At 47.7% G+C, this 23,975-nt stretch overlaps 1 protein-coding gene across 3 annotated transcripts in view; it reads left to right on the top strand.

Moving 5' to 3' along the window:
• The first annotated feature begins 1,535 nt into the window (after positions 1-1,535).
• Positions 1,536-23,975, top strand: part of SMARCD3 (SWI/SNF related, matrix associated, actin dependent regulator of chromatin, subfamily d, member 3) — a 76,572-nt gene continuing 54,132 nt past the window's right edge. Inside the window, exons 1-3 of one of the 3 annotated variants that reach the window (XM_064406395.1) lie at positions 1,539-1,651; positions 2,770-3,423; positions 4,647-4,836. The gene's annotated coding sequence lies outside the window, so the exon portion shown is untranslated. Of the gene's footprint in view, positions 1,652-2,176; positions 3,424-4,646; positions 4,837-23,975 lie in introns of those variants that run through there. The other 2 variants (XM_064407291.1, XM_064406908.1) reach the window with 2 other exon arrangements.

Raw genomic sequence — 23,975 nt, 5'->3', positions numbered from 1 at the left:
TGATGTGCCTCTGCCACGTGATCTGGACGAGTAGCCCATCTCCCTTTGGGGATCTGCCCAGGGTGGCCTTGCCTCTGCTCCCTGGGGCACCCCTGACCAGCAGCTCAGGTCTGTCTGGGCAGGTCCTCCACTCAGTCACAGCTCACAAGCTGCTTCACCCCAAAGTGCTGCAGAGCCAATTCCCAGCACACTGGAGAGTGCAACCCAGGTCTTGCAAATGGTCTAAACTGCTTCACAGAAGTGTTGTTGGTCAGATGAGCAGAGAGAAGACAGGGTGCTCTCATTAACACATTCCCCCAAGGTGTTCTTGCCCAGCACAGTCCTCCATTCTCAATTCCAGCACAAAGAGTTCTTTTCATAGGAGCTTACTGTCTTCTATTTGGCTTGCAACATTGCCTTGTCACACATCCATTGTGAAATATTCTGTATAGCGCTGCAGAGCATGTGCAGGTGCCAGCTGCCAGCTTGGTCTCAAGCCCGGAGTCATGGCCTGAACCCCACTATAGCAGATGCTTTCATGCCCCACTGCCCCAGGGCTCACCACTCCCTAGAGCTGTACTTCAGGCAAGGCAGTCACCCTCTCCCACTATGAACTTTCCTGGATGTACTGGGCACTTACCTTCTCTTCTCAGCATGCATGCTGAACCATTGCTCATGGATTCTCAGCAGGGTAATTTTCTGGTGACAGGTACCACAGAAGCTCATTTTGCATTTGCAACAGTGTTCTGCTGGTACAAGTAACCACAGGAAAAAGCTTGAAAATGTGACGCAGAAAATGTCGTGAAAAAGCCAAAAGCATGTGTACAGTCCCTCCTTAAAAACACCCACTGAGACTTAAATCTACCTTGTGGTCTTTACAATATTTTACTTCATCTTTTAGACTTGCACTGTTTTTGAGCATGTGAAGCTGTCAGGTTTGCTTGGCTCCTTGCAGCTGGAGCTCAGTCCTTTCACTGCTTCCTCACAGCTCCTTGGAGCATTACTCCAAAGCATTCATGCTGTCCGAACTTCCCTCATCCCCATGGACTGCAGGGCTTTGGCAAGGCACACTGAGGGTTCCTCCTAATCGCTCTGTCAAAGTGCATGTCACAGACATCTCCCCCTGGGTGTTCAAGAAGCAATTTTCCTTTGCTTGATAAAATTGACACTGCACCACAGACCGGCAGCCCGCCAGGCCCAGTACCCTCATTTCACACTCCCGGGAGTCACCAGCCCCTTGACACAAGGAAAAGCGTGCGGGTAGTGGATCGCAGCTCCGGGCCGGTTCTGAGTTGGAAGGACTGGACGTGCCTCAGAGCTCCCCGGGCCTGTTTGCTCTCTCATCCTGCTACTGCCGCCCTCATCGCCACTGGAATTCTCGCTGCCTCCCGGTGAACCCCGGCCCGGTCGCTGTCGGTGCGAGCCCCGTTCGGTGCCGGTCGGAAGCGCTCCGGACCCTGCTGCGAGCGGGCGGTGCCGGGCCGGGCCGGGCCGGGCCGGGCCGGGCCGGGCCGGGCCGGGCGGGGCGGGGGCTCTGCGTCGGGCCCCGCGGCCCGGGGTGATGCAGAGCGGGGCCGGCAGGCGGCGCTGCGGAGCGCGCGGAGGCTGCGGCGGCGGCCGGGAGCGCTGCGAGAGCCCGGGGCTGCGGCGGCGGGGGCGGCAGGGGGCGGCGGTGAGTGCGGGGCGCTGAGCGCGGGGCTGGGGGCTGCCACAGTCAGGGGCTCCGGCCGTGGTGCAGGGCGCTGGTGGAGAGAGGAGGGGATGGCTGTGGCGGCGGAAGCAGGGGCGGCAGTGCTGAGGACCTTGGCGGCGGCGGCAGACCTAAAGCCAGTCCGTCCCTCTCTCGAGCTCCGTCGAGGCGGCAGAGCCGGAGCGGCCCGTGGGGCTGGGAGGGCGTGGGCGCCGCACCCTCCGGTCCCCGGGAGGAGCTCCGTGCCGCGCCGCCCCCGCGGGGCTGGGAGCGGGCCAGGGGCCGCGGCCGCGCCGCCCTCCCGCCGCAGCAGCGCGGCCGGGGCCGGGCTCCCGGCGCGGGACGCTCTCCCCCGGCGCGGCGGGCGAGATGCGCTTTACAGACGGTCCCCGGCCGCTCTCCGCAGCGCCGCGCAGGCGCTCCGCACGCGCCGGGAGCGGAGCACGGACGGGACGGTGAGCGCCGCGCGGGGCCCCGGCCCGGCCCCCGGCATCTGCGAGACGCCCACGGCGGCGGCACCGCGGGGCCGGGCACGGACCCCGGGCAGCGCCGCTGCTGCTCCCGCCCGGGCGCTGTCCGCAGGGCTCGCCCGCTCTGGAGCCTGGCGGAGTCCGGGCGGACCCCTGCGCCGCCGGTGCCGCCCGGCGGGGCTCCCTCCGCCGCCGCCGCTCGCTCGCGGAGCCGCGGCTGGAGCAGCCTGGCGGCGGCCGCGCCGCGCTCTCGGGGCTTCCCCGCGGACTCGGCTTCAGGCGGCGCGGCCCCCGCCGGCTGTCCCAGCGCGGGCCCCGGGTCCCCTGCCCAGCCCCGGCGGCTCTGCTGCCTTGCGGGAGCTCGGCTCGCCCGGGGAGGCAGGCAGGAAGGGGGAGCCCAGTGCTCATTTACCGCTCCCGAATGTGGGCTGCAGGCCCCCTCGGGAGGGTCCCCTTTAGCAGGGACTGACTTTAGCGAGCGGGACACCATCACTCTTCTGGATTTGCCCACCCTGCCCTGATATGGTCCATGCATCCTCTGGAGAGGAGGGTCCTCTTCTTAACACCCTGTCCCTGGAGACAGCCCAGTGCTGCTCTGCATCTAACTGACTGCTGTCTCTGGTGCTCCAGGAACAACCAGCCTTCACACAGGAGATGGCAGCTTTTGAGAGAGAGTACTTGACTTGCTGCCTCTAAGATGCCTCTCAGTTCTGTCTTCAGAGGGAGATACATGGTCCAAGATACTCTCTCAGGACGAACAGATCCACATCTGTGAGAGACTGATGCTCTGCGTGGTTTTCTGGAATATCTCCTGACTTCCCACACATGCAAACCATCTCACTTTGGCACCAGGAGTTTGCTGCTGGAGATTGCTGCTCCTTCCCACCCTCCTGTTCCCTGAAGCCTGAACTCTTCTCCGTTCCCTCCATCACCGTGGCCTGTGGAGGATCCCTGTGTGCAAGTTGCTGCTGGGAGAAACTGAGGTAGAATTGAAATGGGGAGCTGAGGAGCAAGCAACATCATTCACCAGTTAGCATGATCTGGGAGAGTGTGCATTATCCTTGCCTGGTACTGTCAGCACTGCCCTTCTTGGAGAGACTGACTTCACCCTACCACCCATTCAAGGAAGTCCTGCAGCTTCTGAACATAATCAGTTCCTTGGGGTTGTCCCAGGAGCAATCAACAATCTGCTGTTTTCCATGGGGACACCACCCACCAAAAGAGCTGGAATTCCCTGACCTCTCTGAGGAGGACCTTGCAGCTTGGCCTTGACCCTGAGGCAGGGTGAGGACGCTCAGCCTTTGCTGTCCTGCTTTTCCTCAGCACTGCAGTAATGTTCCTTTCGGTACCTCATGCACTCTCCCTTCTCACTTGTGCTGCCTCCACTGCAGTGCTTGCCTCAGCTCCTGCGTGCCTGGGCTCTGTCCTTCCTGTCTACAGCTCTGTTTCAGCAGAATTCACCATTATCTTCTTTTTGCCCTTTTTTCTTCCCTTTTCTTGACCCCACTAGATCCAGAGCCTTGGTCCTGTCCCTGGTGGAGATATCCACCCTCCTCATGCTGCCTGGCACTGCCCAGGCTGGCACTGCAATGCTCATCCTTCCCTTTCTTGCCTATCCCTTCTTTGAACAGTTGTTTCTATTGGCATGTCTAGGTGCAAGCTTTTGCTTGAGAATGCTTTGTGCACTGGTGCTCACACCTGTTCTGCTGTAATGCTGCTTTTCTTCAGCTACAGTACAGAGCTGTCAGTAGGAGCAGGGCTTTGAATGTGCAGGTGCAGCTGCCTCAGCTCCTCCCATGGAACAGGTCCCTTCCTTCTTAGCCTGGTTCATCATCTTTGGGAGCTATCATAGCATGCAGACACTGAAGCTGCCTGACTATGCCCTAAATCTGTAGGATCATTATTCCAGTCTGCCACACTCTCCTTAAGCTACTCAGGCACCTAACGGTGCCTGATAAAATGCTGGAGTGGATTTTGAGTTCTTTAAGGAATTGATTTTTTGAGAATGAAAGCAAGCTGACTTGGTTAATGTTCTTAAACTGGCCTGCTTTCCCAAGGTTCAGAACATCTGTGTGAGACAATACCGTTGCTTCCTGGGACAGGCAAATTCCAGGGGTCCACTGCAATCCTAACCACCCTGTGTTTCTTATCAGAGCCTGCTCAATAGGCTGACAGGTTATAGGCAAGCAGTAACATTTGTGTTCTTTCCAGACTCCACAAATACAAGCTGGGCCCTGTGGGGAAACTGAAGACTCTACCTGGATGGGCCAGTGCCTGGGCAAAACTGCTGTCCTGGCAGCCTGGCCATGTACCTATGTGCACAGTCTCCAGAGAAGCCCCAAACTGCTATGTCAGTCTCATCTTCCCTTTCTTGCTCTTCTTCCCCCTCTCTTTTTCCGCAAGTTGTGCTGCTTATGAAGTGTCACATGGGTTTATGCTGTTCTAGAGAGTGTTATTTTTATTGTATGTTATTTCCCTCTCACCCAGTATGTACTTTCTCTTTTCAGAGCTGGATCCAAATGCATCCTCAGCCTGTTGTCTTAGAGCTGCTCCTGCTTAAGGTCAATGAGAACATCTCCTGCTAATTCATCATGACATAATATCTGGTCTCCTGCTCCATCCACAGGATAAATTTCTTGCTTCCTCTTGGTCTACACAGATGAGACTCCAGGTGTTCAGCTGCCTTGTCTGATACAGGTAGGTTTCAGCTCTTTGAAAAGTGACCTGTTTTAGTCAGGAAGAATGTGTCTGTGCTTTGGACTGGAGATGGAAATGTTTGCCTTTGGGCATACGGGAAATACTGTGTTGTGAAATAAATCCTAAGATGCCAGCTTGCTGCTGACATAAACTGGTCATTTGAATAGCCAGTTGCTTCTGTGATAGTTTGTGCTGGTGTTGGCAGGAAGATGCTGATCTGGCAGAGTGGACTGGCTCAGAAGTGACACTGGAGGATGCATTTGCTAAGAGGAGGAGTAGTAGTAGCAGCAGCAGCGGGTATTCTTTGTGGTAATTCATTACTCCATTTGCCACAAGTAAACGTGATTAGTTCATGTCAGGTGGTTATTGATCTGTGGGGCTCCCATGCTTCTCAGTGCAGGTTTAAATTAGCTCTTCCCAGCTAGGGAGACTTCTTCAGTACCTGCTGTTGCTGGATGGGCATTGGGCATCTTCATGATAAGGTAACCAAATCTGCCACTCATATCCTTATTTTCTACCATTGGTTACATTCTTCTTGTTGCTTCCACTGTGAATATCCACCTGTACCTACTGTCTGTTTTCCCAGCCAGTACACAGCATGCCTGTAGGGGATTTCTGTTTCTGCCACACCTGGATTGGTGACTTCTCACCTTTCACAGCCTACACAGGTCACCTCACTGGTAGTGTAAATTGTGTGGTAGAAGAAATGCATACTATTTTGTTTTGGAAATAAACAGCCTGGGTTATAACAATTCTCACTGGAATTGGAAGGGCTTATGTGTGAAAACTCCTTCAGTTTTTTGATGAAGATGGTAATGTTAACATTCTGTTCTCATCATCACTCGGCGCTATCTCCTTGCCCAGTGCAGTGCTGCCACAGTGGTTTCCAAGCAGAGTGCTTGGGCTAACACCTGGAATTTGGTGGTCTCTCCTTGAATTCAACAGCATTCCAGGAGCTTATCTTTTCTGGAAAGATGCAGCTGGAGGAATTGAATGGTTCTTAATTTAAACTGCAAAGGATTAAGAGTCTGGGTGTGATACCAGGGGAGTTATCCAGGTTTTGCATTTATATAGAAATGTCCTGGGTACATGGAACCAAGCAGGTATCTACAATTTATGTGCCTTTTCATGTAGCTCACAAGGTTGCACTGTGCACACTCTCCATAGAGTTTTCATAATGCAAACACTGGGTAATAGGTCTTGTTCTGAGAATGTTCCTCAGAGGTCGTCAAGTGAGGTGTGTTTGATTTCCTCAGTGGTCGTCAACTGAGGTGTGAACTGACAGCCTGAGATGTCCTTGTCAGTTGTTTCCAATATTCACTGAGTAGATGTGGAAGTGACAATGACACTGTCATTTCTGTACCTGCATGTATTTGAGAGCAGTGGCAGCTTTGTGCTGGACAAGAGCCTCATGAATGTTATGGAAAGCTGTTTTAGTCTTCCTTCCATTTTTTAAAAAAACTCTGCATTCACAGGTTCCAGAGTTTGAGAGACAAACTTCCTAACCTTTCCTTTCTGGCCTCTTACAGTCCTGTAGCCTTCTCTGTTTTCTCTACTGGTATGGAGGTGGTGTTTGTGTCTGTCTGTGATCAGTGCCCAAAGAAGCGATAGAAGCATTTCTCCCTGAACAGAACTAGCTTTAGCTAGTTTGAAGGCCTTAGCTAGACTGAAGAATTTGCCTGCTCCAAGAATGTCAGTATAAGATTCTATTCAACATTGTATTTTTTACCTTTTTTAACCCCAAATTTGGCACACTTACTCTCTGCCTGGAATAAATTTCTTAAAATTACTTGTTTAATGGTAGTTCAGCTCCTTTTGAGATCCTAAACTGCAGAGAAGAAAACACAATTTACCAGTGATATATTTTTATATTTACAGGCACAGCTATTGCATTGAAGTGGGAAATAATGTAAACTTAACTTTTCAGCATGTGGCCTTTGATTTGCAAGTATCCTTTTGATGAGCAACTCCCCTATGGAGACAGGCTGAGAAAGTTGGGACTGTTCAGTCTGGAGAAGAGGTTATGTGGAAGTGTCTGCAGGGGCTGCAGGGGAGCTGGAGAGGGAGTCTTTGTTAGTAACTGCAGTAATAGGAAAAGGAGTAACGGGTACAAATTGAAAGAGGGAAATTTAGGCTAGATATTAGGAAGAAAAGTTTACTATGAAGGTAGTTAGGCACTGGCACATGTTGCCCAAGAAGGTTGTGGATGCCTTGACGCTGGCAGTGCTCAGAGCCAGGCTGGGTAAGGCCTTGAGTGACTTTGTCTAGTGAGGGGTGTCCCTGCCCAGGGCAGAGGGACTTGGGACTAGGTGATCTTTAAATCCACTCCAATGCCTTAATGTTTTATGACTCTACGATGTGAAAGAAATTTGACTTCACTTGGTGAAATTCTGAGGCCCAACAAAGTATGTTATTGAAAATTTATAAATGTATTAATTTTAAAGATCTAAGCCAGTCATTTTCTCCTGGAAAATACTATGATTCATGGCAATGGCAGAATTCACAGTTAAAAGGTGGTGTCTACATGGAACAGAAGAGCTGTGTTTGCAGCTGTGAGATCAGTGAGGAATGATTTTAAAATGTTACTTGCAGATTTTTAAGATTTCAATTTTCATGATAGAGAGAGGACATGTGGAAGGTTACTTGAGGGGTTTTATTCTTGTTTGTTCCTTGAGATCATAGGGGTAACCACATAGTAACTGAATGGGCTGGCAGGCTAATCACTCTGTGTGGACAGGGGCCAATCTTAGCAGTTGCAGGAGAAAGTACAAAGCTCATTCACTGTGGGTCACAGAGGGATAGAATGGGATGGGTTGGAAGGGACCTTCACAGATCACCTAGTTGAGTTCCAGCATTTCACCTCCCTCATTGTAAAAAATGTCTTCCTTAGGTCTAATCTAAAGCTGCCCTCTTTAAAACAGCAGTTTAAAAGTGTTGTCCCTTGTCCTGCCTTACAGGCCTTGGTAAAAGGTCTCTGTCTTTCTTACAAGGCTCCTTTAAATACTGGAAGGCTGCAAGAAAATCTCCCTGGAGCCTTCGCTTCTCTCAGCTGAATACCCTTGTCTCTCTCAGCCCATCTCCAGAGCACAGGGGCTTCAGCCCTCAGAGCATCTCTGTGGCCTCCTCTGGGCTTGCTCCAACAGATCCATGTTTGTCTTGTACTGTGGACCACAGGTGAGGTCTGACAAGTGCAAACAGGAATAATCCCCCCCATACATGCTCTCTGTGCTGGGGCATCAGCTCAGGACACAGGTTGTTTCTGGGATGTCAGCCCTCATGGTCAGGATCTGTTCCCCCAATAAATGAGATGGAGAACTGGTGATGACCAAAATGGAGAAGGCTGAGGTACTCAACAACCTTTTTCCTGCTCAGTTTTCACTTGTAATTGCTCTTCCCAAATCTCTGGAGTCCCTGAATCTCATGGTAGGGACAGGGGGAATGAAGCCCTGCCCAGTAGGAGTAGATCAGGACCTAGACCATCTGAGGAACATGCACATACAGAAGTCCATGGGACCCGATGAAACACATGCCAGGGTCCTCGGGGATCTGGCTAATGGTGAATCCTGTCTCTCCTTAGTAATCTGTATTCATCAAAGAACATCCCATGACTTGAGAAGCCAGTCATTAACCCCAGCCAGGTGTTAATATACATTGATTATGGTTGTTTACACATTAATGGATCTTATGGCTAAAAGAAGCTTTTGGATCATATGACACCCATATTTTACTGAGCACTAATTGATTTGCATTGGTCCTTACTGTGTGCCTTATACCTTCCACAAAGACAAGGTGGTTAACCATTGGAAATTTAAATGTGATACACTGCTTGTAGACCTTCTGCCAGTGGAAGGTTTAAGAACTTGGACAAATATCTGTTAAGAAGGGTTTTGGCAGATCAAGGCCGACTTGGGGCAAGGAAGGATTTGAAGCTCTAAAGGCCATGCCAGCCCCCTCTGCCTGTTCTCTTAATACTTAGCATTCTTGTATGAATCAAAGTCTCTAGTCCAACGGTATCTGTATGTGGTTTGTATGTAATTCTTGTGCCAGTTTTGTGCTTGGTAGTCCAGACCTATCTTAGTTAGGAAGTGAACCCGTGTGGACTGCTAAGAACAGCACAGATCTAGATCTATGCCTAGATCTCCCTGGGATGTGCACGGACCAGCTAGGGACCAAGACAGTGTGCCCTCAGACAGGGCACCTGAGAAACATCTGCTGTCATAACTTTGCTCTGGACTGTCTGGTACTTTTAGTCTCCACCACCATCTGAAGTAAATGGTGGCATGTGTCTTGGGGACATTTAGCACATACAGGCTTTGCCAAGTGGTTTACAAGACTGAGAAAACTGAATGCTCCTTATCTAGTCACTGCTTTTTGCATCTTCAGTGTCTCTTGGCAAGTCCTATATCAGTTAGTGCCCCAGGCTGGCTATTTTAAATGAAAAACATTTAATTCATTTTGAACTTAGTCCTCCATTTTTGTTGGTGATCCTCAAGTTCTTCTGTTACAAGATAATGTGCTCCTTTCATCACAGTGACAATTTTTATTCTGTATATTTCCCCCCTCCTCTGCAATGTAAACAGGCACTCTGCTTCAGCTCCTCTCCATAAGAGGATTACTTTGTATCTAGTCTTTCTATATCTGTATGGTTATAATTCTGCAGTATGCTTTTAGAGATGTGACCAGCACTGGCTGCAGTGTGATAAAAAACCAGTACTGGCTGATACTGTGTTCCGTAATGTCTTCTGCCAAGCTCTTCATAACTCCTTCAAATTTTATTTTCTGAGTGAAGGCTTCTGTCAAGTGCTGCAGCCATCCTCATCTGTTAATATCTTTAACAATGTAAATTGCACACAAAGTTGTAATTAGTGGAGTCCTGTATTTTGTTTGAAGATTTGGTGTGTAAGTGTGCCACTGCAGGTAAGGAGTCACCCTGTCTTCTGTAGAGACAAACACATGTGCCCCATGGGTCTGTTATGTTCTTATTCTATTCTCCATTGTGTCCCTGTTTTATTGGGATTAGAATTCTTTTATAGGTCATGTAAATAAAAGTGGGCTTGTCAGCATATTGCATTTCAGTGGTTTGAAAATGGCACTCAGCCAGGTTTCTAAAGAATATAAAAGCTAACAAGGGAAATAGATAGTCAATAAAGAAAACTCCTGGTAAGCAGTAAGAAAAAGCAGTGACTCATACAATGGTTGAGGTTGGAAGGGCCCTCTGGAGGTCATCAAGCAGAACTGGTTGCCCAGGACCATGTCCAGATAGCCTTTCAATATCTCTGAGCTGGGAGACTCTACAACCTGTCTGGGCAACCTGTCACCCTCACTGTAAAACACTATTTGTTGATGTGCCAAAGGAACCTCTTGTGTTTCAGTTTGTGCCTGTGGCCCAGCCTGTCACTGGGCACCACTGAAAAGAGCCTGGATCCATCCTCTTTGCGTGCTCCCATCAGGAATTTATGTACATTAATGAGCTCCCCTCTGAGCCTTCTCCAGATGAGCACTACCAGCACTCCTGGCCTTTCCTCACAGGACAGGTGCTCCAGTTTCTTTGTCATCTTCTCTGGCTCTTCTCTGCACTCCCCGGTATGTCCACGTCTCTCCTGCACTGGGCACAGTTCTCCAGCAGTGACCTCACCGTGCTGCAGTGAGGGGTAGGATCCCCTCCTGGCACGGTGGCCAGTGCAGACAGGTGTCCTGCCCTCGCTGCTGCCTCGGTTCCACTCAGGGTCTTTGTCTGACAAACTGCTCTTGCGCCAGTCGCCCCCAGCACTTCCTGATGCCTGGGGCTGTTCTTCCCCAGGGGCAGCCACTTGCACTTCCTGGTGAATTTTGCCAGGAAATGTAAGGGTACTTGTGAGGTGAGAGTACACCTCTTCTTCTTTAAGGTCAGGCAGTCAAGGAGGTTCTCCATGCAAAGGGGATAATAAGGAGATGGGGAAAGGCTACAGAAAAGGAGAGATACTGTCAGGCTGTTAGTCAAGAGATAATGGCAACAAATCCCAAGAGCAGACTTCCACTGACTGATGAGCCTTTAGGAAACTGCAGGCATAGCTTTCAAGAGGTCTAGGCTGGATTAGTGCAATCCCTGGGACACTGGGAGTTGCTGAAGGTGGTGGCTGTAGAAGGATGAATAAATGTGTTTCTGTGCTTTTTTGGTTCCCCATTGGTGCGCAGTGTATGATGTATGATTTCCAAAGGTCTAAGTAATGAAGCAACAAAATTAGATGATAATGTGACATTGTTTGGTGCAGCAGAACCTAAACCTGTCTCTTAGGATTGGGGAAGAGTGTTTCAAAGATGCATGATAATATGGTGGAATAAATTTATATGTAAAGTCCATAAAGAAAATAAACCTGCTAATGTAGCCACATCAGTGCTACAATAATTTCTTTCAGCTCAGGAAAAAAACTCATGGCATCTTTATAGAGAGCTCTCTGTAAACCCAAGCTTAACAGTAGTGATTAAAATGGAAACTTTGATGTTAGATATTACAGAAAATGAATTAACAAAGCTGAAGTTACTGTTGTAATATTGTATAAATCTGTGGCACTTCTATGTTGTGAAGGGAGAATGGAGTTTCATATCCCTTAAGATGCAGTTACTAGTAGAACAAGAGGAATTCTAGAAAAAGTGATTAGGATAGTGAGAGGTGGAGGATAAAAGACATGTAGACATGACACTTGTGGACATGGCTTAGTGGTGGAAGTATGTTGTATTTGATGATCTTGAAGGTCCTTTCCAACCTAAATGAATCTGTACTTCTATTCTGTGATTAGTAAGTGGACCATGTTCCCCTTCACTCTTGGGGCACTGCAGTGCATTCAGTCAGTAAATTGAGGCATGAGGGTGGAGAAGGGGTCCCTCTGCTGCCAGAAACGCCAAGCCGCCAGGCTTCCCCATTACGAGGCGTGCTATCCACTGGTCTTTGAGCTCAGTCTCTAGCAGTGTCTCCTTCCCCACAGCAGGTATGTGGAGCAGAAGGCCCCTCTTTCAGTGGACACTCCTCCCCAAACTGCAAATCTTAATTATCAGTGCAGCCTTTTCAGAAGGATGGGGAAAAGGCTTGGGTGAGGGAGGAGAGAGAATGTGGAGCGGGGTTGGGTGGCACCAGCAGTGCTGTGAGCGCAGCATCCTGCAGCCCTTGCTGCTCCTGCACGGCTGCGGGCCCGGTCCCACCGGCACAGCTCCCGTGCTGCCGGAGCTGGCCCGCGGCGAGCTGGGCAAGGCGGCCGAGCGGGACACTGCGGACACCGGGACACCGTGCTGAGCCGGGCTGAGCCGGGCTGAGCCGGGCTGAGCCGTGCTGAGCTGGGCTGCGGGGCACTGCGGACACCGGGACACCGTGCTGAGCCGGGCTGAGCCGGGCTGCGGGGCACTGCGGACACCGGGACAGTGTCCGTGCTGAGCCGGGCTGAGCCGGGCTGAGCCGTGCTGAGCCGGGCTGCGGGGCACTGCGGACACCGGGACAGTGTCCGTGCTGAGCCGGGCTGAGCCGGGCTGAGCCGTGCTGCGGGAGCTGCTCCCGCACCGTGTGCTGCTGCTGCTGCTGCTGCTGCTGCTGCTGCTGCTGCTGCTGCTGCTGCTGCTGCTGCTGCCTGGGGCCTCCGGTGGACAGAGCCCACTGATTTTACAGACATATTCTGGCTAAAACTAGTGGCAAAGACAGAGGCGAGGTGGACACTGCCTTTGCCAACCAGCTTTTCTGGAAGTGCAGTTCTAGACTGCAGGAAGCCAATGGAGAGGAAGGAATCTGTTTTATTGCCCATTAGATCGGTGAGAGTGAATTGAAAGAGCAGCAGGACAACAGGAGAAAAGACAGGCATGCAGAGATGTGTAGGCTGACAATGTCATTTTAAGTGTTGATATCAAAACCAGATATTAGGGATAATCTGACATATTATAGCAAAACGCTTAAAACATATTCTGAAAACAGGAATGGAAGAATGATTGATGTGCCTAACTGGAGGAGGTGATTATGACTGTGTAAAACTCTTTATGATCTTAAGGATGCTGAAATGCTTTGGGCACAGTCTCCAAAAGCAGTGGCTGTCTCCTTGGCAACAGGAAGGCATCTCTCTGTTCCCATGGCAACGGGCTGGAGGGGTGCTCAAGGAGGGCTTGTGCCGAGCTCTGTCAGCGCCAGCGCAGGCTCCCAGCTCTCCGTGTTGCTCCTCCCTGGAGCAGAGGCTGTGGGTGCATTCAGGTGCTCTGATCCTGCAGCTGACAAGGAGGAGTGAACTGGAAGTGTTCCTGCTCCCTGTGTAAAACAGATTAATTGTGCAGTGTTGTTTCATCAGGGGAGTTCCTTCCTAACTGCCAGCATTAAAGAATTCTTTGTGGCTTCCCATAAGAAAAGTAGGATTTTTGCTATCCAGAGAGGCATCAGAGGGTATTTGATGTTGATTCTTTCAAAGGCATGGACAGACAGATCTGAAAAAGCAGGAAACAATGTATATGCAAAGAATCTGCATCTCAGCAGCCCTTTCTGATTTCTAAAAGGAGAATTGTGCAGAGACACTGACAGGCCTATCTGTACTAGATCCACCACATAAGAACTGCTAATAAAGTAAGCAAATTATGTATAATAGGCACCACTCCTTCTAAACCCACTGTGATTCTTTTCTAAGGGAGCCAACTCATATTTGGCACCAGAAGTAGGATTGAAGCATGGTTTGATGTTTTTATATTTTTTAAATATGAGGCATAGGATGCAGAAGCACTAATGGAACAGTGATAATTTCAAAGTGATCAACTGAGAAAATTATTTTAGAAGCAGCATTTTGAATGAATTTCTGTGTATTGTGTGTAGGTATTACTAAACAGTGTTTACTTTTTTCATCAAAAGCCTGCTTTTCATTCCAGTAGCTTCTTTCTAGTCCTGCATTAAAGGATAGCAAAACAGAAATGCATTACTTATCTTCATTAACATACTGTTTTGCCCCCTAATACGTACCTTTTAAGGCAAAACCCACTTTCAATCACTGCTGCTGGACTAACATATATGCTTGCAGATAAAGGCACTCCAGGTGTTTTGTCCTTGTCTTATTTCAGCTCCAGTCTCCAGCCTGTGGTTGGTTCCTCATACCAATTCACTACATGTTGATTAGGCAAGTTGAGTTACTTGTCATGCTTAAGTCTTTCCTAAGTAGAATCATAAAATCACAGAATGGTTGAAGTTTAAAAGGACCTCTTGAGACCATGTGTTCCAACCTCCCATCTCAGAGCTGGGTCAGCTTGAGCAATGTGCTGAGTACCAAGTTCAGTGAACTTCTGAATATCTGCAGTGATGGAGTGAACTTGCTCTTTGGGCAATCTTTTCTAAGTAAAACCTGTTCACCTGTTGTGTATGTCCATCTGGTTCAAAAATTCCCTAATCTTGTCTTCCTTCACTGATGTCAAGTCTTCCTTGCTCCAGACTTCCTTACTGGTCTTAGGAGCCTGGAATTCCTGACAGCCAATCTTGCCAATAAAGAAAGATGCAAAGAAGGCATTCAGTACTTCAACTTTTTCCATGTTCATTCTCAGTAAGCCTACATTCTCACATACTGTCTTCTGCTGCTGAGATATTTGTAAAAACCTTTCTGTCCGCCCTTCATGTTCCTCACTAGATTCAGCTCCAGGTGGGCTTTTGTTATCCTGATTGCATCCCTGCATGCTTGGACACTGTCTCTGTATTCCTTCTGGGTCACCTGTCCCTGCTTCTGCCTCTGGTAATGCTTCAGCTCAGTCAGGAGCTCCTTGTTCATGCATGCAGGCTTCCTACTGCTTTTGATTAATTTCCTGCCTGTGGGATAAACCAGTCTTGAATTTGGAGGAGGTGATCTTTGAAAATCAACCAGATCTCCTGGAACTCTCTTCTTTCTAACTGATTGATTGTTTTCTACCCTGGTCCATCCTCTCATGTTCCTGAAATACCATGTCATGGTCTAGCCAAGGCTGCTCTGACCTTCACATTCCTGACCGGTTCTTCCATGTCCAGCAGAGCACCTCTCTTTTTCTGCTTCTCAGGTGCCCATGTTAGGAGTTTCTGGTCAGTGTGACCCAGAAGCCTCATGGATTGCTTGTGCCATGCTCTGTTATGCCCTCAGCAGACACTGGGTGGTTGAAGTCTTCCATGAATACCAGAGACTGTGGACATGGGGATTTTTCGTGCTGCCTGTGGTCCCACTACTTCTTCCTCAGCAGGTAGTCTGCAACATGGCACTCCATGTTGGTGCACCTGATAACTCTGATCCTAGCTCTGGTCTGTGAGCTCTCAGCTCACGCTCTGTCCATCCCAAGACAGAGCTCTGTGTGCTCCAGCCACACGCTTGGCTGAAGGGCAGCTCCTCCTCCTCACCCCCAGCCTGCCCTTCCTAAAGAGTCCTGAAGGCTGCAGCCATGGCAGCACTCCCGTCCTGTGAGGTGTCAGTTACCGTGGAATTCAGTGCATGCTCAGGGTGAAAAGGGACCAGAGAGAGCATCACTAACAGCAAGGGTATTCAGAAGCTTTCTGGAGGAGGGAGCGGTGGGCTGTCGGGCTGGGAGCAGATACAGCACCGTTGCTATAGGAATCAGGAGAATATGTCACAGCTTCATCAGTCTGGAGAGAGTGACTGAGGCCTTCTGTCCTCCAGCCATCGGCAAATGGCAGAAAAAGCATTTCACACGTTCCTGCTCTCTCAGATGCTTTGCTACAGGGAGACTGCAACGAGATCAGGAACTGAAATATTAACTTCTGGAGTTATATGTGGTCCATTCTTCACCTGCTGCCAGACAGAACAGTAATTTTCTGGGGGGGGTGTTCTTCAGGGCTGTGTCTGGTTTGAAATATCAGAGACCTGTTGTTTCTGCAGACAGGCAAGAGGATTTGTCTTTTGATAGACAAATGAAATTGAAGTGTAAGGGAAGATCATAAGCCTTACAATAAGGCCATAACAGGGGAGGGATGCAGGTCTGGAACTGATTTTGATTAAATAATTTCTTACAAGGAGCTGGGATTGTTGACTCCTTGCAGCACTGTGGAAGAGAAAAGGCATCCTGGGATTGCATGGCAAAGTGGATGCAGGGCAGGGTAAAATCAGCAAATGCATGAGGCTGATGGGATGCAGAGTGATGCAGAATTGGGCCCTTTTCTATATGCAGTATCTGTACTGCATAGAGACAGTTTCAGAGCAAATTTTTGCCTGTGGTATTTCAAGAGGATTTAATCAGACTGAAAAAAAAAATATTTGCCAAGTTCAGAAGAGACAGAATTGCAGTTTTGTGATGTGCAACAGCAGGAGCTTGAACTGGGGAGAGGAAGGATTGACTCAAATAGAAGGAGGTGGAGAAACAGAAGATAAGAAAAAATGAGTAACTGTCAAAACAAAATCAGCCAAATGGAAGAGTTGCTAAAGATCAAATGCAGCAGAAAAGGAGTAAGTTATGTGATAGACAGAACTTTTTCTGAAGAACAGAAATACAAGCTTTTTCTGTGTTGGAATACTTCTTAGCTCCCTGTATTTCTTATTATTGGAATATTAGTGATTAACTTTGCATTACATAAACTTTTCACTAATTTTTTACGTTTGTTTTATGCTTGTTTAGATTGGGTGAATACCCAACTGGAGATTAATGTCCAAGATCTGGATTTAGGATTTAAAGAAATACTGCTTTAATTTTCATGGTATCTCAGGCTACAATAACAATTTAAAGCCTTTCTCTCTATAACCTTAGCAGATATTTATGTATTATTATTTGGCATAATATTTATAGCATAATATTTAACATTTGGTGTCACTGCATCATATGATATATACTAGCTTGGCTGTGTATTCTGATACATTTATCAGAACACTTAGGGAATCTCTTTGAAGAAGGAAGCATGGTTATTTCCCAAGAGACAATAAGGAGTCAAAATCCCCCACAAGTGGTTGTTGATGGCTAATGGTTTTAAGTTGCAGGCTGGGTATAAATTGATCTGAAAACAGGTGTCGAGGATGGGGTGCACAGGGTAGGAATTTGGTGGCTGTTCCAAACAAGAGTAGCAAGACAGCTGGCATGCCTGTCGGGATGACTGGTGTTCTCTGTTCCACTGGGCTCCTTCTATTTCCATCCCTTAACTTCATCTGCAAACTGTCAAGGTCAGAGACGACATTGTTCTTAGCTGTACCTCCTCATACTTCCAAGCACCAGAAACTAGTGAGTCCCAAGAATGGGAAGGATTGTGGTGTGTGACAGAGAATGTGACACAAAGTACAGCACTCAGCTCTTCTCCCTCTGACACTTCATGGCCATGCACAAACACCTCTCTCCTGGAAGTTCTCCAAAGTAAACTCTCTTTTGAAAAGCACTGAATGCCAGAATGATTCAGCTTACGCTTCTTCTGCACGTTTTGAAGATGATTTAGCACATAACTTGTGGCACCTTGTGTGCCTTGTCGCTCAATGTGCTTTCTCCTGGGATGGCGGCGTGCGCTGCTGCGTGCGGCTGACCCCGGCCAAAGCTGTGGCTGGGAGCTGGGAGCTGGGAGCTGCCAGCCTGCTGTGCCTGTGCTCTGGTGACGGAGAGGAGCAGACAAGCCTCTGTGCTGTGCTGTAGCCAGACCGTTTCCACTTCTGCAATGCTCGGTTGCTCAGTGAGCCTTAGTCTAAAGCCCATTGTCCAGCTGGAGCCCAAGTGCTGTAATCATGTCCCTGTGCCACGGAGCTGCTGTGCTCACAGTCCTGTGATTTCATACATGTACTGAGTGAGTTGGCACTGAAAGGATTAGCAAACCATCCTACCTGCTCTACACACATAGCACAGTTCTTCCACCTCAGGATTTATCTTCCACCAGCTTGACTTTTTCCAGCTGAAATCTCCTGTCTAACATTTTAGGCCAAGTTGAGTTTTTTATCGTCTCTCCTGCTTGGCTGTGAAACATTCCAAAATCTTTTTGTGTGAGGATTTAATCTACAAATATTTTGCTTCTCTCTTTTAGATCTTTGAAAGAGGTAAAAAAATCTGTATGTAAAACCCACTTTGGAGTCCATAGTAGTCATCTTCTTTTCACTTGCTTTTATTACTTTTACAACTTTATTTATGTTTATAACTTTTCAGTAATGTTACATACAAATTACATACAAATTATGTTCCTATTAAGAATTTCAGGCATATAATAATGTTTTATTACATTGCCTCTAGGTCACATTTGCCATTTCCTGTTGACTGTCATTGTTTTTTTTTCCAAAGCCATTGTTTGCTGTAATGATGTACTGTTTGATATTATTATCTTTGACTTTTTGGGGTAATCTGTAATTGTTGTAATTATTCTGCCAAATAAAATAATTTTAAAGAAATTCTGCCTTGTCTGGCAATGCAGTTTTTGTTATCATGACCACTATTGCTGCTCTCAGTTCCATCACGTTCTAATGCTGACATGATTGTATTCCCCTGTTAATTGTCCTTCCAGTTCAGCTGAAGTGGGAGCTGGATTTATGAGACAGTCCATGCCAAGACTGCTCTGTTTTCCTTCTTTGGTTCTGTGCTTTCTCCAGCCTCCTAGTGCTCAGTTCTTAAGCAGCTTTGCCTATGAATACATCTTTCAGTCCATATTTACTTACTATTGATTTGCTTAAACTATAGACGCTTTTCAAATTGTTTTCAGTGAGAATATGACATAATTCTTAGCACTGCTGGTATTAATCAAAATGGACTTTAATGGACTCCTGACAAACAGGAAATCCTCTAGGTTTTCTGACAATACAGAAGGGCAAGAGTACTCTAGGCAGATGCACTAGCTTCATCCCAAGTCCATGCAAAGCTCAAGAATGATTTTTGAAAGAGAAAATAACTGAGCATGAGGAGGATATGTGTGGTATGAAAAAGCAGCCTAAGTTTACTAATCTACTCTTTCTGAGATAAGTAGATTGATTCCTCACAAAGGATTCAGTGTCTTTCTTGTCCAGACTTGAGTGAAGCCTTTGATACAGTGTGATCTGAAAATTTGGCTGGGACTCAGAAGACAGGTAAAAGCAGAACTGCAGAGTAGATAAGGAGCTCAGTAAAGAAGACACAAAAGACATTGCAGTTTCTTCAGGATTTCTCTAGGGATTGGTGTCATTTAATATTTTCACTAATGCCCATGGCACAAAAATAGGCAATGTAATAATTATATTTGCTGCTGATGCAAGATAGGTATTGTTGAAGCAGAAGAGAACAGGTTATGTGGGAAGAACTGCATGACTGTGAGCTACACAAACAGAAACCAGCTGGTATCTGGTGGCAGTACAATGCACAGCCAGGCACTTGGGGCCTTGTCACAGGAGTAGGCACGGTATGCCAGAAGTGATCTAATGACAGTGCTTAAGAAGGAGAAACAGCCTGGTACTTCAGTTCACGTGTAAGAGAACATGGAGCTGTCACTGTCAGGATGTTGTGGAAGGCAGCTCTGAGCCTGGCGAGGTTTGATAGATTTCTGCTTGTGAGAAAAGTCTTAATGGAACATGAGCATGTGGCCTGGGCACTGGAGGTAAATTCTGTCTTATTCTAGCCAGGTTAGCTGGGACTGTGTCAGTCTTGGAAAAGATGGAATGATGGGAAAAGATGGAATGATGAGAAATGGGCACAGAGTTTTAAGAAGGCAAATAACAGTTTCACTTGTTTAGTCTGATAAAAGGAAGAGTGAATGTGGATGTGACAGGTATGTAGAAATGCTTCAAAGCATAAACATTAGACACAAAGGACCATTAAGGACAAGGTTGATATGAGTAAATGAAAATAGCCACAAAACCTCAGAGCTCAGATTTTTAGCAGCTGTCTTGTAGGAATACCAAGATTTAAAGTGCTGTGCAATAAACTTATATCTGGAAAGGTTAGATGTGATGTGGTTGCTGTTGATTATACTTAGAATCAGAGAATTGTAGAATCATTTGAGTAGGAAGTGACTTTCCACCCCAACCAGTAAACCAGGTTGCTCCAAGCCCTGTCCAACCTGGCCTGGAATACTTTTAGCGATGGAGCAGGCACAGATTCTCTGGGCAGCCTGTGCCAGGGCCTCACCGCCCTCACTGGAAGAGCCAGTGGTTCCCACTTGCTGACCCAGTGGTTCCCTCAGCTCTGTTCTGTCAGTGAGTGACAGCAGGTGAATATTCTAGATGCTCTTACCAAACGCATCCCAAAGCCATCATTCTAACCACCAAATATCATGAAGATACACTTTTTGGAGTAGGGGGCAGTTGGTTTGAGGGTAGTTGTTAATAGGTCTTTTTCTCTGCTCCCTCAGGATTACCCACCAAGGAATTCCTCTATTTCATTCGACTTCTGAAAAATTCAAATCTGTATTCCCAGCTGTTCTCCTTCCAGGACCAAAAGTCTTACTACTAACCTCTCACACTTTGCAGCTCTGCTCAGGCCCTGGGTTAGAGGATGAGGATTATGGCTGCTCCTTGCAGTGCTCTGGTTCTTTGCTCAGATGTTTGAAGCTGTGCACAGCTGTTGCTGCACACTTGGTGTAAAGAGGGATGGTGAGGATGGTGATGATGGAAAAGTGGAGGTAAAGGCATGGTAGAACTAGATAGCTTACCATGAGGTCAACAGAATTGACTAAAATATTAGTATGGTGGATGATAATTCTGATGACTCATTATTTTGTATCCTATAATATTATATATATTCTCTGTCTTTTAGCATCAATGCTGTTGTCTTTGATTACTTTTAAATAATTAGGAAATAAGTTTCTCTCTGTACCTCTTAACAATGATGTTTTGAATCTTTAGAGACAGAGACAAACACTTCTCTTTGCCTTCCTTCCTTCCTTCCTTCCTTCCTTCCTTCCTTCCTTCCTTCCTTCCTTCCTTCCTTCCTTCCTTCCTTCCTTCTTCCTTCCTTCCTTCCTTCCTTCCTTCCTTCCTTCCTTCTCCTTCCTTCCTTCCTTCCTTCCTTCCTTCCTTCCTTCCTTCCTTCCTTCCTTCCTTCCTTCCTTCCTCCCTCCTCCCTCCCTCCCTCCCTCCCTCCCTCCCTCCCTCCCTCCCTCCTCCCTCCCTCCCTCCCTCCCTCCCTCCCTCCCTCCCTCCCTCCCTCCCTCCTCCCTCCCTCCCTCCCTCCCTCCCTCCCTCCCTCCCTCCCTCCCTCCCTCCCTCCCTCCCTCCCTCCCTCCTCCCTCCCTCCCTCCCTCCCTCCCTCCCTCCCTCCCTCCCTCCCTCCCTCCCTTCCTTCCTTCCTTCCTTCCTTCCTTCCTTCCTTCCTTCCTTCCTTCCTTCCTTCCTTCCTTCCTTCCTTCCTTCCTTCCTTCCTTCCTTCCTTCCTTCCTTCTCTTCCTTCCTTCCTTCCCTTCCTTCCTTCCTTCCTTCCTTCCTTCCTTCCTTCCTTCCTTCCTTCCTTCCTTCCTTCCTTCCTTCCTTCCTTCCTTCTTCCTTCCTTCCTTCCTTCCTTCCTTCCTTCCTTCCTTCCTTCCTTCCTTCCTTCCTTCCTTCCTTCCTTCCTTCCTTCCTTCCTTCCTTCCTTCCTTCCTTCCTTCCTTCCTTCCTTCCTTCCTTCCTTCCTTCCTTCCTTCCTTCCTTCCTTCCTTCCTTCCTTCCTTCCTTCCTTCCCTCCCTCCCTCCCTTCCCTCCCTTCCCTCCCTTCCCTCCCTTCCCTCCCTAACAGATTTTAGAAACACTGGAAAGGCCTAACAGAGAAAGGAACCTCTGTGTTACAAAATTTCAGTTTCTGTAGGGAAATAAGGCAAAAGGAACCTCTGGAAATCAGCTGGTCCTCTGTCCTGTCCGAAGTCAGAATCCACACCACCTACATCACTCTGATAGATGCTTGTCTAACCTGTTCTTGAAGACCTTTGGCGATGAGGAGTCCCATCCTTGCTGGACAAACTATCCCAGGACATCTCTTCTGTCACTCCTGCTGAATATCTAACATAAATCTTCTGGGAGAAATTCAAGCTGTTATTTTTCTGTACTCTGTGCATGGGGAGCAGCTCTTCCCTGTATGTGCAGCAGCCTTTTGGAGACCTGATGACTGTTGTTTTTCTCTTTATCTTGTTTGGACCTTACAGTTCTTGTCACACTTACTGTCCTTCCTTAACCATCCTGGTTTCCTGGTTTCTCTCACATTTCCTCTGATGCACAGAGCCCGACGGCAAAGGTTGGTCTGGATGAGACACTGACAACTCAAACCACGACAGAATTGCTTTGGAAGAGTTCCTCAGCAATTCTGGCAAACATTTAATTTTTCAACCTTAAGGAAATGTTGAGCTGGAACAGCTTGTGGCCTGGAGAGCTCAGGGGATGGGGAGAAGGAGGAGAGATGGAATGAGGAAAAATGAAGAATCTAGAGTACCATTGTCAGTGCCTGTGCTGCCACCAAGGGGATGAGAGCAGTGGGGCAGCATTCCCGCAGTTCCTGATCTTCTGGGGGTTTATCTCTTTATTTTCTGACAGTGTAGAACGGTTAACTCACATTTAGCTTACAATCTGTCATATAACCAGATGTTTTTTCTGAAAAAAAACCCTCTCTTCAGCCAGTTTGTTCTCCATCTTCTGTTTAGATAGTTGTTGATTTATATCCTTATGTGGAACCCTGCACTGTTTCAGATTGAATTGTGGTTTGAAAAGAACAGGGACATATCTCCAGGTCCTCAGGATTTTAATTTTGATAGTCTCGTTATAGCAACTTGTAACCTCTCCAAACTATATGTTGCTAGGAAATTGAATAAGCATGTTCTTTAAGTACATTATCCATACTGTTAATGAGACTGTTGAATAATTCTGAACTCAGGAACAAGTGGACATTTCTCTAGATTAAGCAGAGCCTCCGTCTTGCAATATTTTCTGGTTCCAGCATGTCTTCTATCGCTACATTGCATCTATGCCACATTGCATCAATACAAAAACTGTTGTGAATATTCTAAGTTTCAGTGAAAAGAGCAACGCTGACTTAAGTGAAACTTGGATGAGGGATGAGGGAAACCATACCTTTTAAAGCAATCAGCACCTTCATGTACTTCCATAATTACCTACAGACCAAAAAATGGCAAGTAGCAGCAAACATGTCTCCCTAAAACAACAACTTGGTTCACATCTTTTCTAATCAGACCTTCTTAGTTGAACAGTCTGAAAAGCCCTGAATAACAGAAGTTAAACCAAACCACACACACAGAGACCAAGTGGGCTCCCAGTGCCCCAGGAAGCACCAGGGAAGGAGATCAGCCTTCTCTGAAATGAAATGGTCTGGAATGGGACATAAGCGAGCTGACAGTGAGTACGAATGAGGCCCCAGCGCGTGCTCAGCCTTCAGCAATGCATGGAGGAACAGAGGGCTTGCACAGAGCCCCATGCACACAGAACTTCCAGGTCAGAGATGGCTGGGAGCTGCCAGGATACTTGCAGCAGTTGGGGATCACTCAGGTTAAATCAGTCACTTTTTAAAAGAACATTGACAACTATTTTCTACAATTTGGGGGGGGGGGGGGGGGGGGGGGGGAGTTGGGAAAACAGAAAACCAAACAATTTGAAATAAAATTATACGCTGTTTCTCCTAACATGGGAAATTACATTCTCGCAACCTTCACCCTTTTGTGCAAATGCCTCACACAGTAGTTTTCCTGGACACTATTGTGAAGGGTTGAAGAATCACAGGAAATGGGTTTCATTCTCAGCTAGGTAACGTTGGGCAAGTCACTTCCATCCATTTGTACTGTATTTTCCATTTGCAAAACATAAGAGCTGCATGTGCTGATTTTTCTAAAGTGCTTGGAGAACTACCACCATGCTAAGAGCTGAGTTTTTATTATTGCAGGATTTTTAGACTTTTTTTTTTACATTTACTCAGTTGACCGCTGAAGCAAGGCTGCCATTCCTTAATTTTCAAGTGGCTGGCCTTGGAATTTGATGTTCAAGGAAACCTGGTTTTGGATGTCTGTTAAGAACATCCAGAGAGATTACAATATATACGGTATGGTTTTCAGCTTAAATTACTACCACTTCATAGCAAATGTCCTCCTGCTCCAGAAGGTACTGTGGCTATTGATGGAGATCGGGGCGGCTGCGGCTCCAAGCCGTATCTGCAGCTACGGGGGAAAATAAGAAAAATAAGACAACCCTGAACTGCACAGCCGGGCGCATGCTCCGGCCGGGGGACAAAGGGCCGGGGCTGAGGGCTCGGCCCGGCCCGAGGACAGCCGGTCCCGCTGCCGCATCCCCTCC

Source organism: Passer domesticus, chromosome 1 (genome assembly GCF_036417665.1).
Source record: "Passer domesticus isolate bPasDom1 chromosome 1, bPasDom1.hap1, whole genome shotgun sequence".
Lineage (NCBI taxonomy): Eukaryota > Metazoa > Chordata > Aves > Passeriformes > Passeridae > Passer > Passer domesticus.
This window is presented reverse-complemented; position numbering and strand designations above follow the sequence as displayed.